This window comes from Peromyscus californicus, unplaced genomic scaffold (genome assembly GCF_007827085.1).
Source record: "Peromyscus californicus insignis strain IS unplaced genomic scaffold, ASM782708v3 Scaffold_14__1_contigs__length_90479793_seg_2, whole genome shotgun sequence".
Lineage (NCBI taxonomy): Eukaryota > Metazoa > Chordata > Mammalia > Rodentia > Cricetidae > Peromyscus > Peromyscus californicus.
The window spans coordinates 24194540-24215701 of record NW_026294436.1 but is presented as its reverse complement, the minus strand read 5'-3'; the positions used below and the strand labels follow the sequence as shown (position 1 = coordinate 24215701).

At 39.8% G+C, this 21162-nt stretch overlaps 1 long non-coding RNA gene across 1 annotated transcript in view; it reads right to left on the bottom strand.

Moving 5' to 3' along the window:
* The window catches only part of LOC128109743 (uncharacterized), a 91093-nt gene extending 78528 nt beyond the window's left edge, over positions 1–12565 (bottom strand). Inside the window, exon 1 of the long non-coding RNA XR_008217915.1 lies at positions 12518–12565. This is a non-coding gene — a long non-coding RNA (uncharacterized LOC128109743). The remainder of the gene's footprint in view (positions 1–12517) is intronic.
* Between the last annotated feature and the right edge of the window lie 8597 nt (positions 12566–21162).

Sequence of the window (21162 nt, the reverse complement as noted above, 5' to 3'; positions counted from 1 at the left end):
TAACCACGCCTTTGGCCAAAACATCTCATTATGCAGCCTTGCAAGGGGAAAACAAGCTCGGAGTCTCTGACCTTGAGTCAAGATGAAAACAAGCCACAAGCTGGGGTCTCTGTGGGCCCCCATATATGTCCATATATATGAATATGAATATCTACTTCTAAATATATAACTACAACCTGACCAGTCTGTATAATGTTACTTATATGTATGTTTTTAGTGGTGACCATTTCATATTGAATAACCAATTGATATGATCTTCCCAGAATATCTCTCTCTCTCTCTCTCTCTCTCTCTCTCTCTCTCTCTCTCTCTTTCTCTCTCTCTCTCTCAGCATTCTGTATTTGCCTGTAGTTCTTTGTGTAGGAATTAGGCCTCATGGGATAGACTTCCTTCTACCTTTGCACAAGTTTTTTATCAGAATTTTTTTTGTAAAGAACAATTTTAAAAACCTTCACCCAGAGGATCGCTTGGTAACTTTCCGTAAGTAACATTGAAAGTGGCTGAGTGAACGCTGCCTTGGGTGCTGTCATTTCTCTTACTGACATCAGTGGTTTAATCATAAATTTCAAAAAAGAAGATGTATCTGTATTAATATCCTTTCTGTACTGTGTATTATTTTTGATTCCACAGATTCAAAGCATGTATGAATTTCACTCATTTGCTCCACAGATATCAAACATCTTTCATTCAAAGACTGTATATATAAATAAAATTTAAAGATTAACATTCAAAATTATACCAAAATATAATAGAAAACAGTTCAGTAGCTCTATGCCACACTACTCTTCTATTGGGTAGATATATATAGATATAGATATATAGATATATCTATATAGATATATATTGGATTTTATAGTTTAAGAAAGAATCCAAGGCCAAATGAATTCTTGCTTTTTATTTCACTTTCAACACAACTTCAGTTTCGTGACACTTTGTATTTGTACTGACACTTTGTGTTTCCCAGGATCCTAGAATGACAGCACAGATGATCACCTTGGTACCAGAACACAGATGCTCACTGAGCTGCAGGAGCAGAGAGAGAGGCTCCCCTTTATGGGGGAGCACAGATGTTCACTGAGCTGCAGGAGCAGAGAGAGAGGCTCACCTTTATGGGGGAGCACAGATGTTCACTGAGAGGCAGGAACTCTTCAGCATCATCTCCCATCCTCTGCAGCCCAGAAACATTGCTCTCATACCTCCCAGGACTCTTCTTCCTCAGACATCTTCCCTTTCCTCAATGATATGGTACCTTGCAGTCCCAGCATATATATGATCCACAGTAAGAATAAAGTAAAGGAGGGAAGCTGTCTAATTGAGGAGTCATGGTTATCTTTGCCTGTTTATTTCAAGCAAATGTTTAATATTGGCTCTTATTTCATGAGTGTTGAGAACTCCACCACAGCAGAATGCATTAAATTACTCAGCCCAATGCTCATTTACCTAAGTCAGGTAATTATATACTGACTGCTTTGACCTGTCTTAGTCTATTAAATCTCTCTGTTTCCTAACTTCTTTAGTTGCAAATAGGAATTTTTTTGTGCATTGACTGTGTGTGTTCTTAGGGAATATTACCCATAAATTTGCCTGTATTGTCCTTATTTTCTGTACTGGTAAATATGTCCTTTCCTTGAATTATGTTAATAATCAGAATGAGGGAGTGCTAAACAAATCACCCAGTAGGACAAAAACTAGAAAATTATAATAAGGTTCCATCAATATCTCATAAGGAAGACATTGGATCAAGCCTGATCCTTAAAAGGTAGTAAAACCTTCTCTTCTATATAAAATTTAAGGGAAAAAAAGGGAAGGTATTAGGAGATAGGTGGAGTGTGACACTAGAACCCTGCTATAACTTGTATGTTTAATGCCCCCAGACTCCCCAGGTATTAATAACTTGATCTCAAGATGACGTTTCTGGGATGCAGTAGAAACTTTAGGAGATGGTACCCAGAGGGACAACGTTAGGTCACAGAGAAATGATAGTATTCTAGTCTCTTCCCGTTCTTCTTTTTAGGCCCTGGATCATGGAGTAAGTAGTTTTTCCCCATCATGGTGTTCCACATTTAGTGCATTTATCAGCTCATGGGTTTACTTTATCTTGAACTAGGAAAACACCATTTTTCCCTATAAATTAATGGCTCTGGTTGTTTTGTTGTAGTAGTAGAAAGCTGACTAACATGAAAAAACTGGTGCTGAGAAATGGGGCTGTTCTTGTAATTGCCCCTAATGGTGCTAATGGATTCTTAGAAATAGTTTATAAGAAGATTGTGGGAGAATTTGTAAGAATGGGCTAGAGAAACCCTAACAGTTGTGTCAAGGTTTCAGAAAACTGGAACAGCAATGGTAACATGACCAGCAAGGTCTATGCTGATGACATTTCACATGAACTCTATTGGTAATTGCGAGAACAACTATCATGTTACCCCATGAGAAAGAAATTGTTTTTCTCTGCCCTCACACTTTGAGGGAGAATGAGCTTAATGATGGAACTAGAGATTCCAAAACAGATGATGGACATAGAGACACCAGAGCAGATGATGGACAGGAATTTCAAGGCAGATGATGGACATGGATTTCAAGACAGATGATGGACAGGGATTTCAAGGCAGATGATGGACATGGATTCCAAGGCAGATGATGAACATACAGATTCCAGGGCAAATGAGGAACATGGATTTCAAGGCAGATGGTGGGCATAGATTTCAAGGCAGAAAATAATTGGCATGGATTTCGCAATCAAGTATTCAGGCTGTTGGTGAGAATTTCTATTAACCAAATCTCAATTAGCAAATAGTTATCCAGGAAGATGTGGGTCTTAACTTCAGAACTCCTGAGGCATATATACTGATATATGCACACACAGCTTCACATTATATGTGTGCAAACACACATACACAAACACACACACACACAAACACACACACACACAAACACACACACACACTGAGAAATTTGGGCAGTTTTGTTAGAAATAAAAGTATGCATAAAAGTTCAGCCATGGAGGGTGACGTCATTAGTGCTGTTTAAAAAGCCAACTGCTTTATACCAGACCATTAGGAAAGATGTGAGAGGCGTCTATGAACTCAGCAAGGCCATGGCTATCACAGACCAAAGATACAGAGCTTCTAACGTAAAGACTTGCCAAGCCATACACTTCAAGAGAAGAAATGCAGAGTGCAGTGAACATGCAGAGCAGGCTCAGCATCCACCTCCCCATTATCTGCTGACCAAGCACCCCACTACTCAAGCTGTGGTCAAGAAGCCCAGGCACAGCCCCTGCAGGTATAGACCTTAGTGTGAGCCGCTGTGGTTCTTGTTTGACATGCAGAATGTGAGCATTCCGGGGTCCTAGAGGCTCCCACTGAGCTTTAGGAGTCACACAATCAATGGAGCTAGGGGAGTGAAGCAGAGACCAATAACGAGAAGCGCTCACTGAAGAAAGGTCCAGGCAGAGAGAGGCTGGGCCATGGTGGCCACAATCAATCAACTTGCAGGAGTAGGGATGCTACAGCCCTTGGGAGCCTGCATGCTACCACACTTCTCCCTGGATGACAGATCGGAAGTGTAGATCAGGGTAAACATTTGTCTTGATGGATTTGGGCTTTGGATTCCTAACTCTCCCTGTTTGAATAAGAATGCCTGTCCCTTGTCTGCCCATCATTATATTTTATAAACACATAGCCTTAATTTTTTCAAGAGAGACCACAGCTGAGTTTTCCTGCAGTCTCAGAAGAGACTTTGGACCTGGAGCTTAGTATAATGTTGAATCAGTTAAGAATGAGTGTTATCGGAGATGGAATAAATCCATTCTGCACTGTGAGAGGAACCACGGGAAGAATGCTGTAATTTGGTTGATGAATGTCCCTCAAGGGACCATGTGTCAAAGCTTTGGTCCCCAAGGTGACATCATTGATTCATGCAGGGACGTTTAGGAAGTGAGCTAGTGATACTATGTATTTGGGTCAGTCGGGGAGTGACTAATCCTGGGATGAAAAGTTTGCTGAACTGTTTGGAAACCCAAATCCAGAAGCTCCTTTGATTTTAGATCGAAACTTGTTTATTTATCATTTTGAAATTTTTATTCTGTTTTGATTCACCCCAGATTGGCCTTACACTTGACAATGACTGAGAGCAACCCCAACCCTGTGATCCTCCTGCTTCAGCCTCCCAAGCATGTACCCCTACATCGGGCATGTCTTTTGTCTTTACAAGTTAACTGTAGTAACAGGAGGCTGATGACACAGTCACATATCACACCACCTCCTATTCCTTGCATTATCCCTTTCTTTATTACTCATTTATTTTCTGTAGACAATCGTGGAGATTCAGGTGACAGCCATTAATCTGAAGTGGAGAAAACAGAATGATCCTTCCTTGACTTATTGCATTTGAAATTCTTGCTGGAATTAGCTGCCATGCACACTCAACAGCCATTCCCTCTTCCTGGAGATTGATGATGCCAGGTGAAAACACTCAGTGCTTCTCTGCTGTGGCAATGCCAGGGTTCTAGCTGGTGCTGCATCCAGGGAGGCTACCGTGCATGTCAAGAGCAATCATAAAATCCAGATTGTATTCACCATGGCGTGAGCCTTGCAAATCAATCTTAGTAGTGGCTGCATGTTAAAATATTCCTGCAGGCAGAATATTTAGAAGGGTGTGCAGCCTATCACCTCACAGCAAGTCTCTTACCTATTGACCTCACCCTCTTCTGTTCCTAGAAAAGGGCCCGTGGACACTTCTAGTTTCTCAAGCAGAAATTCTTGGGCATATTCTCATTTCTATTATTCAGTGCCAAGTAATGCTATGTGACTCTCAAAATATATCCACATATGGTGGCACAGGCTTGTAATCCCAGCCACTCCCCAGTGAGACAGGAGGATCATAAGTTTAAGCATGGGTAAAAGAGTAAGTTTGTGTCTGGTATGTACAACCTGGTGAGATGCCATCTCAAAATAAAACATAAAAAAGAAGGCTGGGGACTGTATCTTAATGGATAGGAAATTGCCCAGCATGCAAGAGGCCCGGAACTCAATCCCAGCTGTGGATATCATTTCCAAAATTTGACTAGTTCTTTGACTTATGACACCACATATTCCCATTTACATAATTTCATATTATCCTAATTGGTCTCCTTGCTTTTACCTTATGATGTGTTTAAACATAAGCCAAATAATTTCAGTTCAGAACCTCCCAGCCTTGCAGTGGCTTCTAATTTAACACAGAGTAGAATGCAAATTATCTATCGTAGCCTACATTGTCCTGTGTTGTCTATCTCTTTGATGCATTTCGGACCCCTCCTCTTACAGAGTGAACTCCATTTTGTTTCTTAAATAGGATGGTTATGTTCCTAAGGCGTGGTCATGAACATGTTTGTCCCGCCCCTTGAACTCCTCTTTTGGTTGAGTCCTTGACTTGAAACAGGTTTCCACTTGAATACAATAAAATCAGTGCTACATCCCAACTAAACTCATGTAAAAAAAAAATCAGTCTGCACCTCTGTCACACCTCTTCGGTACATGTCACTAACAGCTCTGGTTTGTGATTATTTGAGGATGTTCCTCAATGATTCAATGTGACAGAACTGAAAGATGAGGCTGTTTAAGAAGGAGCCTCCTGGCACAGCCTTAGGTCAGTTAGGAGGATGCATTCAAGAGGGAGAGTGGAAGGTCATCCTCCCTGGCCTCCTATCCTGCGATTGTATCGTCATCCCACATGTGTTCTCAATATAGTGGGAGCATCTGAAATGAGGTCCTCCCCAGAGCTGAGCCAGTGATGGTACCACAGTTTGAACCTGCAGAACTGTGAACTCAGTAGATCTTTTTACTTTATAAAGTTGTCTTGCCTTAGGTATTTCAATATAGCAGTGAGAAAAATAGACAAATGCATTCTCTATTGTATCTTTAAAGTCTAAATGAGGAAAAACTCAATACATGTTTTTAAAATCTTTTAAAGATCTAACAGTAATTATAAAATTAAAGGAATTGGAATTATATATGTGAATATACATAATTTTTAAATATATATGTATATTTTTATATATAGATACATACATATATATTTTATATATATTTATATTTATATATATATATATATATATATATATATAGAGAGAGAGAGAGAGAGAGAGAGAGAGAGAGAGAGAGAGAAATGTAGAAGTATATACCTATAATTCTAGCACTTGGGAGCCTGAGTTCAAGGCCAGCCTGGATTACATACGTAGTTACAATCTCAAAAAAGGAGATTTTTGTTTGTTTGTTTTTTATTTTTTAGATAAAGGATAAAAAGGGAAACGTAACTCATTTGTTTCCACAGATGCTCAGAGACACAGAATATAATCTCAATGATCCAGGAAAACTAGGAAGAAGACCTGGAGACTAAGAACAGTCACAGCTTAGTCTCTTCCCTCTTCCAGGTTGAATCCAGTTCACTGCAGAACGCTGGCCTGGCTTCAGGCAAGCCATTGGTTTATTACACTTGAGGCTGATTTTCCTCCTATTAATTGTCTATCGCGCTCCAGAGAAGCAGGGAGAGGTGCCCTGAAGAATAAACCTTGTCACATGAATTTGCTAAGGCTGTGTGACAAGGGAAAGAAGCAGGGATTTTGAATGTAAGCCTCAAGGGGAAATTAAACTTGAGGCTTCTTTCTTTCCTAAGATTGGGGTTTATGAATCCTAAAGCATGTGGAAAAGTGTTATGAAGTAGGGGTGTGTGTTTGTATGTGTTTCATGTCAAGGGGCATACACAAATATAATTTTATGTAGTTGAGTGTTTAAATTTAGGATAAAACATTTGAAGCAGGAGGGCATATTTATTAACCTACAGGATGTCTCTTGGGCAGAAATCAACATTCCCTAGTATCTTTCCTAGTTCAAGTGCATACTAAACCCCCGGAGTTCAATTCCAAAACTCTGTGTTTTCTGTTACTAATTTTAATGATCACTAAGAGCTTGTATGCATTTTCTGCTTAAATGCCACACTGTTTTTGGAGTCTGAAAATTCAGATTTCTGGAGACATTGGTGCCAAGGAATGTTCCCATAACTACTTCTTTCTAGCAGAAATATTTGCTCTTTCCTTTGTTTTTGCACACATAAAACCATCACACACAAAACCTAACCTGGAGCACTGCTGAGCCAAAGGCAAGAGAAAAAGTCAAAATCAGGAATGATCCTAACTCCAGCATTTCAAAAAACATATAAACATACAGCAAGTTATTTGATTTTTAGTAAAGAAAACATTCTAAAAAATAACTTGGCTATTCTTGGATTTATGGACCAAATGGCTTGATCTTAAAATGCATTTTTATGGCAGAAAGCAAGAATAATGTTTGGGAAAGTAACATTTTGAAAACTTTCAAATCCAAATCCATCTGTGCATCAAAGGTCTGAGATTTCCTCTTGGTGTCTCTCGTCTAGCCACTCCCTGATTCCCACAACGCAGCACTTTGGGTGTATAACAGGGAACTATTCTTCTTCCTGGGTCACAACACTGTACAACCAAGTGAAAATGAATGCAAACCATTCCTCAAATGGTAAAGCTCTATGCACATACATCGTTGCTGCTCTGCTAGGTCACTACCCAGAAGAAGACACATCTGAGCAGAGGCGGTGAAATGTTTCATGCAACCATCACTTACCTAAGCTTCAAGCCATTAGAACCATTTCCTTTTCCCAAACCCTTGACAAAAATCACTTGACTACAGCCTAAGTAATTCCAATGATGGAAAATTTCATGGTTTTATACATGATGTTCTATTCCATTGCCAGAAATCTCCTCCTTTTCATCTCATAGTTTCTCCCTCAACCAGACACAAAACTCAAAGACCCTTATCTATCCTCTCCTGACTGTTGGTAATTCAAAGTCATTATGAAATTAATTGCCACTTACTTTTGGCATTAATTCAGCAATGCTATTGTATTGTTTACTTTTTCAATTGTTGTGACAAATTATCTGATGAAAAACATCTTAAGGAAGGAAGGTTTTTGCTTTGGTTCCTAGTTCTAGGGTAGAATCCATCAGCAAGAACTCAAGGCAGCTAGTCACATTGCATCCATAACTGAGAAGCAATGGATGCTGGTACTCAAATAGCTTGCTCCTTTTAGTTCAGTTTGAGACCCCAGCCCCTGAATAGTGCTGCCTACATTTAGAGAGGGTCCTCATACTTCAGTTAACCCAATCTAGACGTTTACTCACAAGTATGCCCCAAAGTTTGTTTCCATGGTGATTCTAAATCTCATATAATTAACAATCAAGATTAGCCATTACAGTTGTGATACATGCCAAAAACAAGGGCAGAATTAGAGCTAATACCTATCCTAAGGTAGGGTAACAGTCAGGGCAGAGAGAAAAAGAGAGAAAGGAAGAGAGTAGTAGTCATTTCAGATTGATGGCATTCGACACAGACAATTGGTTACTAAGAACACAAGGGTTAAGGCAACCAGATGTTGTCTACAAGAAATAACTACGGATCCTACAGCTGAGGCATCTCTGATATTGGGAATTATAGGAAGCTACCACCTCCATATGAAGAAGGTGGAATAGGCTAGTACTCTGGGACACCCTCCTGTCTCTCCCTGACAGAACTGTGATTTCAGTACTTAGATGCTAGGGATCCAAATGCAGGTCAGGTCATCATGCTATACAGGAAAAACTTTACCCATTGAGCCATCCCCCCAGCTCCAAAGTGTGTGTGTGTGTGTGTGTGTGTGTGTGTGTAGTGTGCTTGCATATGTGTATGTATTTTTACATGAGCATGGTTGCATGTGGCAGGGTGTATATGCAAGTGGGTGCATGTGCATGAAGAGACCTAAGATTGACCTCAGGTGTCTTCCTCAAATGTTCTGTACCTTATATATCGAGACCAGATCTCTCACTGAACCCAGAGCTCACCATTTTACCTAGTTAAGCTAGTAAGCCAGCTTGGCCCTCCGCCCCTTTCTCCACATCCTGCATGAGGGATGCAGTCTGGCCGATACACCCACTGGGTTTTTACATCACCTCTGGGGATGTGAACTCCTGTCCTTCTAGCTGTGTGGCGATTTCTTTACCAGTGGAGCCATCTTCCCAAATATCCCAAGGAGCGTGTGTGTGTGTGTGTGTGTGTGTGTGTGTGTGTGTTTACATGTGTGTGTGTTCATGTGTCTGTGTATGTGCGTGCATGTGTGCATGTGCGTGCGTGCATGTGTGTGTGTGTGTGTGTGTGTGTGTGTGTTTGTGTGTGTGTGTTCATGTGTCTGTGTGTTCATGTGTCTCTGTATGTGCGTGCATGTGTGCATGTGCGTGCGTGCATGTGTGTGTGTGTGTACGTGTGTGTGTGTGTGTGTGTGTGTTTACATGTGTGTGTTTGTGTGTGTGTTCATGTGTCTGTGTGTTCATGTGTCTGTGTATGTGCGTGCATGTGTGTGTGTGCGTGCATGTGTGTGTGTGTGTGTACGTGTGTGTGTGTGTGTGTGTGTGTGTGTGTGTACGAGGTCAGTTATCAGTCTTGGGTGTGATTTCTCAGGAACTGTCCACCTTGTTTTGAGACAGGGTCTCTTAATGGCCTGGTGGTCGCCAACTGAGCTTGACTGTGAGTCAAGGCCAGTGAGTCCTGTGTATTTTCTTGTTTCCCTCACTCCAGTGCTAATATTACAAGTACACACCCCCATATCTGTCTTTTTATGTAAGTGTTGGGGATAGAACTCAGGTCCACATGATTATATGGCAGCACTTGAGCAATCTCCCAGCCATTTATGAGATTCTTTTGTAAAAAATTAAAATAGAATTATATCACCATCCTTCTTTTCCTCTCTCTAACCAATCCATGTCCTCACTAATCTCAAGATGATAGCCTCTTTTTCCTTTCATTGTTATTGTTACATATGTGTGGGGGCATGTGTGTATGCATGTGTGTGTCCACAAATACATAAATATAACTTGCTGAGTCCTTTTTTGTTGGTGACATGTTTATGTTTTTAAGGCTGGTCATGCTGCTTTGGATGACAAATGAGAAGCTCATCCCGAGAGAGGCTATTTCTCCTCCCACCAGTCTTTAGATGCCTGCAGTTCTTTGAGTAGGGATGGGACGCCAACCCACAATTTTTCCCACGTCCACGTTAATATGTCCACTGAGAGTGCCATTGTCCTGGTCTTGTTTATGCCATTAAATAAATGATAAGCAAGCTATCCTCCATAGACCCCGAGAGGTTAGGTGAGAGGAGGAGCCTAGGGGGGACTCAAGGCTCTCCCTGGAAGAAGGAAATAGAATAGATTTTATGGGTGAAATTGAAGAAGGTAGGGACAGGATCAGGTGGGATCAGGTAGGGGGAAATAGGGTGGAGGGACAGAGTATGAGGAGAGATGGCTGAAACAGGGGCATGTTGGAGGCTGGTGTGGAAACTTAGTGCAATGGAAACTTCCTGGACTCTATGAAGGTGATCCTAATGAGGACTCCTAATAATGAGGGATATGGAGTCTGAACTGGCCATCTCTTGTAGCCAGGTGAGGCTTCCAATGATGGGACCAAGGTGCATTCAATTGAGTTGTTGGCCAAGGGAGCCCCATAGAAATCCCCCAACAACCCAGGCTGCTGCTATGATAAAAGATTGCTCTCTGAAAAATGGCAGCAGGGCTCCATTACTGAGGACAACACCCACACAACTCACTGAACCTGGAGAAGTCGAGTTGGTGCCTACAGGGAGCAACTTCTCCCATATGTTCTAGTCGCTTTCAAGCAGGAAGGTACTCTGCAAGCTACTGAAAGAGAAGTAGGGACAACAACCCATACACAAATACTTTGATCTATAATCTGTCCTGCCTGCAAAATATGCTGTGGCAATAGTCAGAACATGTAGGAGTAACCACCTAATGTTTGATTTGACTTAAGGCCCACTCCATAAGAAGGAACTCACACCCTACAATGCTTGGGTAACGAAGAACAAGAGACTAGACAGCCCAGAAATTTAGGGTAAAACAAAACACTACTGGTCTTTAAAAAATGAAACAAAACAAAAATCCAATAAAATGATTATTAATAATATTCTGCTATATTCATAGATAAGTGCTGTGTCCAGTTATAATCAAAGAGGCTTCCTCCAGCAGCTGATAGGAACAGATGCAGTGACTCACCACCAGACATTATGCAAAGAAAGAGTCTAAATTGGAGGTCTCCTTCTAATCCCTTCTCTTGGAGCTCAGGGAATCCCTCAGAATAAGAAGAAGCAGAAAGATTATAAGAGTCAGAGGGAATGGAAGACACCATGAGAACATCGCCCTTTGACTCAACTAAGCAAAGTGCATATAAGCACTCAGAGACTAAAGCAGCAAGCATAGGGCTTACACAGGTCTGCACCAGGTCCTCTCTGCACATATAATACAGCTATTAGTTTAATATTTTTACGAGACTCTTGAGTGTGACATGGAGTGGGTCTCTGATTCTTATGCCTGCTCTCTGAACTCTTTTCCTCCTGTTGTGTTGCTGTGTCCAACTTCAATATGGTAGTTTTTGTTCATAATATTACACTTTGTTATGTTTGGTTATTATCTCTTTTAAATCTGTTCTTTTCTAATAAGAGACAGAAAGGGAATGGACTCAAAGAGAGGGAATAAACAAGTCATAAGAAATTTTCCATCATTCCAATCTCCCTAAATTGTACAAATATTAAAAGCCCCCCAAGTATGCAATACACCAAAATCAAAACCAAAAGTGGTACGGCAGCCATCATGCAGTTCAGCTTTGCTGGATCTTTGTCAAGCAGCTGTGCTGGCTTTATGACTTCTGCCATTCCCATCAGATATGGCTGCGCCAAGAAAGATCCATAGAGTGACTGTATTAGAATCTATATACAAAAATATACCACAGTATTCTGAAGCCTGTGAATGCCTCCTGTTCCACCATGTCCCTGTTGTCAGCATTTATGATTTAAACACGATACTTTAGTTACTCATTATCTTTTCCTTAGACAGGAATAGTCCTAACCAGGCACTGGTAAACTGCAACCTATGGGCCAAACATAGCCTATGATCTAGTCACCATACCACAACATGGAGCTGATCTTTAGTTTTCATTTTATCTATAACACCTTTTGCACTGCTATCAGAGTTAATAACCCACATTTCACAGATAGAGATGATTGGTAGATAGAAATATAGATAAATAGCTAATATAGATGATTGATTGATAGATATGTAGAGATAGATAAATATATAAATAATAGATGATAGATAGATGATAAGAGATAGATACATACATACATACATAAATACATATGTACATACATAGTCAGGTAGTTGAAATTTAGCCAAAAAAATGGTTTTAAAGGAAACACTCATTCTAAAGACACATGTTGGCCTATTACTTAGAAGAATCCAAGACTAATTAATTCCTGCTGTATTAAAAGGGAATCATCCCCTAAGAGACTGATTCACAAGTGCTTGAAACAGATACAAAAGACAGGCCCAGACATCAGAATGCTAGCTCACTGGTTCACAGTGAGGAATCCCTTCACACACAGAAATATGCAATGACCATATGCTATGTACCTGCTCTCCTGCCGTCAAGCTAGAGGGAAAGCCGCAGCTGAATCAGAAGCCATTTTCTTGATTTTCTAGGAAAAGGTTTATTGTCAAGTAGGGAAAAAAATAACAAGTACATTATTAGTGCTTTCTCATGTGTAGATAAACTTACAAGATATTAGAAGGCTAGGTGGTAAATATGGAAATAACATACAGGCAGCGAGAAAACTGGAAATTTAATAATATCAGGCTAAGGTAGCAGGACACCCCCATCAGATCACAGTGGTAGTGGCTTTGTCAGATGCAGAAATAGCTCTCAGGCAGCGCTGAGAGCTCTGTACACCACCTCCTTCCCCTGTGCCTCTGAAATGATCCAACTTTCTTTGTGTTGCAATTGTGTCTCTAGACTCGTAACTTACGAAGCCCATGTGAGCTATTACTTTTAGGTGGCTTTACCCACCTCAGTTCTAGGGTGTCGTACGTCTTATATTTGTACACTCTGACAGAAGTCCATCACATGATTATTTATTTATGATTCCTTCCACATAATTGCTATGGGGATTGAACAGTACAGTTTGTGTAAATGTGTCTATTATGATGCCAAGCAGGTAGGAGAGGGGTTCAAGAGTATACTATGAGAGGCAGACATGAGAGCAGTCAACTAGACTACAATACAAGGGGCACTAAGCTATAAATGGTATGTGCAAAGTGCTATGTGTCGTGACCTAGAGATGAACTGTTTCCAGGACTTCTTCAGTGTTCAACACATACAACTGTAATCATTTCTTCACCATTTTTGTCACCGTTCCCTGGCTATAATCCACAGCATAAATATCCGTCTTCACATGGGGCCCAGCATTTAACACTGCACCTTAGAATGCCGTCCAGCTCCTGCTGAGTGTAGCATAAACATCACTTCTCTGTTAACTCAGACCAAGCCAAGATGCTGCTCATGTGGGGCTTACTGCTACCCAATTCCTGCAACTTTTGTTATGTCGATTATTTTCCCACCAAGTTCCTCCAATCCTGGTTTTATGGAACTGATTTCAATGGAAACAAAAAGACTCAAACAGTACATTTGCTGACACTATTTATTTCTTCTAAATGATAGATACCCTGTTTTCCTTTTTTGCATCATGGCATCATAACCCACATGGTAAGCCAGAAAATTTAAAGTCACAGTTGTATCTGAAGAGTCAACACTATCAGGTCTGAAATTGTTCTCAACTTAGATTGCTCCATCCATTCGCACTTATTGATTCATTATTTTTAAGCTGGTTTACCAAATATATCATGGCAGGAATTGTTCTAAAACACTTTAAAGAATATTACCTAGCCACGCTGCAGTGGTGCACACCTTTAATCCCAGCACTGAAGAGACAGAAGCAGGTAGATCTTTGTGAGTTTGAGGCCAGCCTGGTCTACTGAGTGAGTTCCAGGACAGCCAGGGTTACACAGAGAAACCCTGTCTTGAAAACCTAAAGACCAAAAAAAATTACCTCATGCTATTCTCCTAATAACCCTCTGAGAAGCAACCCTACCATTATCCTAGAAGCACAGAAAGGCAACAGTACCCTCTCACGCATGCTGCCTGTGGATATGTACATGAATGCAGGCAATCTGGCTCCGGAGTGTGAGTCATCTCCATTTTGCTCCCCAGTCTCTTAGTTCAGTGTCTCATTATTGCTATCCTAACCAACATAATAACCCAACCGTTAATCTCCCTGTCTCCAGGCTAGTCTCTCCCTGTTTGAACTTGTTATCCACACTTGGATTGTAGAGACCTACTGAGGGTGAAACTAGAGATGAATCAGAAGAGAAATAGCAGCAACTGACATACAGCTCAAGTACTATCTTGTTGAAAAGTGGGAGGCTCTTCTGAAAGAGTGCAGTCTGGGCCACTCACTGAGCCTAATGCAACTGGACTTACGTTCAGGCCTTTAGGAGCTTATAGCAGATTCCACCCTTACCATGAACCCCAGGCAGAGGAAGGGACTTACAAAATAACAAAACAAATGCGTGTAAATCTTCACTTTTATTTTATTAGCAATATCTAAAGCATGTAAATTTCAGGATAATGTGACCCAAAGTCAAGGGAAAATAGAGCTACAAGAAAATCAACAGGTAATTCAATTCACAGAATTAGCAGCTCTGTAATAATCATAGGGTTGTGTTCTAAATCTGGAGTGGCCACCATAGGCTCATGGTTGACACTTGTTCCCCAGTGGGAGGGACTTTGGGGGATCCGAGTAATCTTTAAGAGGTGGCCCTGGCTGGTGGGTATTGGTCATGAAGGTAGTTTCTCATGGCAACACAAAAGTAACTAACATACAATGTAACCAATTTGCTGCAAATGTATGTATGTATATATGTAGTATGTGTATATATATATATATGTGTGTGTGTGTGTGTTGTATGTTTAATTTTATGTGTGTGTGTATATATATATATATATATGAAAAGAGAAATATAAGAGCCAAAAATGGTAAAAGAGTGAAAATTCTAAGTTTTGAAACTCAACTGTCATTGAATGGTCTTAGAATCTGATTGGTTACTAGAAGAAATCATGAGGGCATTTGAATACTTGAATGAAGAAATTCAAACTAAAGGAGCGAGAAAAAGAAAAGAGAAAAAAAAAACCTAAGAACACAGATGGTATGTGAAAGTCAAGTTATCTAGTACATATGCAAATGCAATCTCAGAAGGAGAAGATGGAGGCATGAAAATGGATGAAAGGACTTGAAGAAAATTAGTCAAAAGTTTCCCAAATTTATTTTAAAAATAAACCCACCCATTCAAAAAATTTAATAAACTCTAAACTGTTAAAATTAGAAAAGTTTCATCTAGGCACACTACAATCAAGTTTCTAAATATAACACATAGAAAGTAAGTCTTGAGAGAATTTAGACAAAGATAGCATATTACCCTCAAATAAATCATGATAAGGTGACTTCTGAGGTCTCGTTAGACAAATGTAAGCTAGAAACCAATGAGACATCAGTTCACAAGAAGGAAAGAGAAAGACAGAGAAAGGAAGGAAAACTGATTAGAGAGGAGGTAAGGGAAGTACGAGAAGGAGTCAGCTACTGTAACAAACACCCTAGACCAAGTGACCTTAACAACTGGTTTCCCATAGTTCTGGAAGCTGAAGATAAGGGATTAAGGTGCTGGCACAATTGAGGCATGGTGAGGTCTCCTCCACATTGCAGGCCAATGCTCCTTGTGTTCTTTCACGGAGAAAAGAGGGTAAATTAGTTCCCCACCCGTCCATATGGCTGCTGATCTCACAAGGGTTCCACTACCTTGATCTGGTAACTCCTAAAGGTCATCTCCAAATGCTTTCCTAATCCCTTTCACACCAGGAATTAAATTTCAACACATTAATTTTAAAGGAATACAAACATTCATAGTATAGAGATTATATTCAACTGAAAAATCTTTAAAAATAAAAATGAAGCCAGTTATGATGATACATACTCTAATCCCAAAAGGATCTCAAACATTTAAGTAAGAAATGCAAAACAAAGACATTTTAATTAATGAAGCCTCGAATTCATCATCAGAAAAACAAAACACACACATAATAAAAGTACCTTCAAAGGAATTAACTCCAAAAATAAATATCCCATGAGGAGTCAAAAGATCTAGAAACATATTTGAAAAGAGATTGCTAGGCTGCTAAGTGTCTGATAGCTGTTGCAATATTAGTTACAAGGAAAGCAAATTAAAACCACATTGAGGGAAACTTCACACCCATTAGAATAGCTAAATTTAAAGCAACTGGCCATAAATATTAGCGCTGGGCATGTTCACACATATCCTATCTTCTAAGATTTGCCTGATGTGCACAAAACTTTGGTTTGATCTTCAGAATAATTAAGAAAATATGTAAATAAATAGAAAACAGTATTGGTATTTGTGGAGCAACTGAAAATTCACATATTTTTAGTGGGAGACCAATCACTTTGAAAATATGCAGGGATAATTTTTATAAAATTAAAACTTCACAAGCTCCAACAAGCTGTCTTCTGAAAAAAAATGCATGCATACATGCACAGAAAAACTTATAGAAATGTTTGAAAATCCAAAAATGGAAACAACTTGAGGATCCAGCTGCAGAAAGACAGACAAACAGAAACTATAATGGCACACTTGTACATGGCAAAAATGAATGAAAGACTGAGACAGAAGACAAAATGAAGACATACCAAAAGCACGTGTTAAGGGCATGAACACAAAGTATTTGACTCCATTCATGTGAAGCCCAAGAATGAGGCAAGTGCACTCTGCATGGCCCCAGGAACCTGACAGGACAGATACACAGACACAGAAAATCTCGGATCAGTTGGGCTGGGCTCTCTGACAAAGACCCCTCAGAACCCCAGAAACTTAACTTGTTTATTATAAACAGTTGGACAGGGAGGTGGGGTTATTGCATGCAGCTGAACAAGGAGACAGGGTTAGCTGATCTCCGCAGGACCAGTCTCTGTAGGGAAACAGTCTTCAGGGGGAAGAAAACTATGGTGAGCATTTTCTGCATACACTGTCAACATTTGCACTCAGACCCGAGGAAGGCTTTGCCATCCCTATGAGCCTCACTTGGGGAAGGCTTTGACACTCCCATCGGACTCTTCAAAGTATTTGAGTCCTTGACATGACCATGCCCGTGTCAAGAACACATATTCACTCGGGACTTCACTTGATTCCTTCAGCTAATCTTTGTTGATGGAAATCACAAATGTAGTTAGCTCTTCTTATTGGAACTGAGTAAAACAGAACACGAAGGAAATCCTAGCAAAATTGCTCCATGCCTTCATTTAAATGTGAATTACATTTGTCCAAATCCATCGACCTCTATTTTAAAGATATGTCCTCAGTAAATAAACACCCATTTGTACTGATTACAACTAACATTTACAAGCAAACTTGCTATGTCCCCTTGAAGTGTGTGCCTTCTGCAACTTACAAAAACCTTTTAACCTACACTGCAGTTGATAACATTTAGAACTGGACCCAACCAAGCATTATGAATTTTCATTCATTATTGAAGTTAATGTCCAACTGGTTTTGAGCATGGCACAAGTAAATATTTTCATGTACAATTTTATTGTTAGTCTCAAATTTATCATTTTTACTTTTTTATCAGAAACTCACACTTGCATCTTGCAACATTAGGAATAACTCTAAACGTGTCCACCCTCTCCAGTTATGTTCCCAGGTGGGAAAACCCACAAATCCCCAGAACAGGACCATCCATCCAACTCTAAACAAACACTTAATTCCTTTGTCTTAGTGATTGATCTAACATGTGCAGGCAACTCAGTCTGAGCCATCAGAATCTTTTCCAAACATCATAGCTTTTAAAATTGGAGGAAAAGCATTTTTCTTTTTGTATATGTCCTGGATGGATATAACCCGGGAGTTTCTAAAAGTATTCTACTATATCTGGCAAGTCTGTGATCTAGGCACAAAAAGTCAAGCAAAAGGAAACCTACAGAAGAAGGAGAATTCTGAACTACAATGAAACTACCCATGGCTGGTTCCTACCTTATTATGTGCAGCTAGAATTGTCAAATAACAAAACCAGACAAAGATACAGGACAGGAAGCAACAGGACAACAGCTCTCATGAAAACTGACAATAGAACCTGAAACAAAGCATTACATCTTACTGAACAACAATTAAAAGGGATTATAGAGTATAACAAAGAATAACTTACTAATTAATGTCATCCATCACATCACCAAGCTAAAGAAGAAAAAGAATGTGATGATATGCTATGCAAAAAAAAAAAAAAAAAAAAAGAACCTGACACTATCCAACACATATTTATTATAAAACCTACCACGTGGGAACTAGGGAGATAGCTTGGTCAGCCTGAGTTTGATCTTCAGGACGCACAAAAAAAATGCAGACGTTCACTCGAGGTCTTTACACAAAAATCTATAGGCAACTGAATAAAGTTGGGACCAGGAGAGGTGGTCCTTCCTAGGAAAGAGCACACCAATTGGTTGTCCAGTTCCAAACAGTCAGCCCTGAAAACACACACACAAGTCACATTATATGGACTCAATACATTATACTGCCCTTCCAGAGGATCAGAGCTCAGTTCCCAGCAGGTATCTCACAACTGTATCCCACCCATGTATGCATACATAATTAAAAATTAAAATCTTTTTTTTAAAATAAAGTGGATGATCTCTGTAGGATGACACCAAAGTTATACTCTAACCTCCACATTTTAATACACACACACACACAAAATTAATTTGTATAGAGAAAGAACTTCCTCAACTTCAAAAAGAAAAGCTACTCCCCCCACCCACCTGCCAAAAAAATGAAGTGCTTCATGGGGAGGAATGTGATACAAACAGATATCCCACTTATAACTGTGCATTCCAAAATCTTATTCTCTGCAGTTGTAGGTCTCTCTATATTAATCACTATCTACTTCAAAAAGAGATTTGTCTGATGAGGTTTAAGACATGGGCTAACCTGAGTGTATAAAGATTAGAACTTGGGGGAGCAGTTTATTATTATGTCCATTTAGCAGGATAATAGTATTAGGATCTTGCCTAGGGGCTATGACCCAGCCAGCTACAGATTTTTATCATCCCAGTTAACCATACTAAGCATGAGTTCTGTCTAGTGGAATGGGCTTTAAATCCCAACAGAAAGTAGTTGGTTACTCCAATCACATTCATGCCACTATTGCCCCAATGGACATATCTTGCCAGGCCAATCATTACTGTAACTCACAGGGTTCTCAACTGCGTCAGGCTGTTGATTACTTTTTCCCTGATCACATTCATAGAACCCTCTAACACAATGAAAGCTAACCAGTAGGGATGAAACTTCTAGGTCAGCTCGAGCTTGAGTCCTCCATGTTCTATGACTAAAGTATGTGGTGTTTTCAGCTCTAGGATCTTAACCATCAAGATGTGAGGGATAATCAAGAAAAATGATAAGATTCAGAGGTAGCATAGGTTTTCAGTATTTGCTGGACGTGACTGGGCTACTTTACACATAAACTCCCAGCAGCACACACAGACCTGCCTGAGATCAAGCCAACAAAATGTCATCATGGATGGAGGAGCTCATGGGGCCCACCCCTGGCTGAGGAACTATTAACAACTGATGGCTACTAGAAGAGGAAGATTCAGTTTTCTTTGGGTGTGTGGCCCCTAGGAGGCTGCCCATGCTCCAGTAGATGGCCCTACAGCCCTGCACATATAGGCAACACTGAGTAGACTGTGTGCATTTGTTTTTTTTGTTTTGTTCTGTTTTGTTTTGTTTTGGTTTGGTTTTTTCAAGACAGGGTTTCTCTGTGTAGCTTTGCGCCTTTCCTGGTACTTGCTTTGGAGACCAGGCTGGCCTCGAACTCACAGAGATCCACCTGCCTCTGCCTCCCGAGTGCTGGGATTAAAGGCGTGCACCACCACCGCCCGGCCTGACTGTGTGCATTTGTTAAACTAGCACATGAATTTGAGAGTAAAACATTGGGGGGCGGTGGAGGAGAAGTTGGATGAGAAGAATGCCAAGGCCTGGATTTGATTAAAACACATAATTCATATATATATATATATATATATATATATATATATATATATATATATATGTGTGTGTGTGTGTGTGTGTGTGTGTGTGTGTGTGTGTGTGTGTGTGTGTATGTGTGTATGTATTTCTCAAATTATTTTTAAAAGTCATCATAAAGAAGTCTTATAACTTAACATTCATACCTAATGTTAAGAGGCTCATTGCTTTCATCCTGGGTCTAAAAACGAGGTAAGGATATTTCTTACTACTTCTACTAAATATCATAGAAGAAATCAAAAAATAGAACATCAGAAGACAACCTAAATAACATCAGTCCATCCAACGAGTTTGATAATTTGTTTTTTATTAAAACTGAAAGCGTCTCTTCTGTTAAGTGCATTCTTAAAAGAATGAAAAGATAAACACATATTATATGGCTATATTTGCAAAACCTTCATGTGTTGAATAACTTATATCTAAAGTATTCAAAAATATTCTAAAACTGAACAATATATAATCAAGCCACTCAAATTAAACCAAAAAAAATCTGAATGGATGCTTAAAAAAACATACAACACTGGTAAGTATGGATATGAAAAACTGTTCCACACAGATGATTTGGGGGCTGCCACAGCAGAGAAACAATGAGGCATTGACTATATACCTGCTAGAAGGGCTACAACCAACAAGAACAACAATTTTAAAAAAACTAAGTGTTGTTGACAACATGGAAAGCAGGACTCTCTCACTCAATGCTGATGGAAAGATACACTATGCTGCCACCACTTTGGGCATCTCACCATTTCTCCACAAAGCTACAGTTGTATACAAGGCAGCAATTGCATTACTAGATATTTACCTGGCTCAAGGTTCACATAAAAGCCCTGAGCATGAGCACTTGTGGTGACTTTACTCATAATTGCCACACATTGGATTCAAGAAAGAGATTCCTTAGGCAAGTGGACATGGAAACTGTAGTATGTCTACATAATGGCCATTATTCAACAAGAAAACGAACTGAACTGCCAAGCCATGAGAACATGGAGGAACACTAATAAATGAACAAAGCCTTGTGGAAAATCTGTATGCTGATTCCAATAAGTTTAAAGTAAAAATGATGAGTGGATTCTAACATA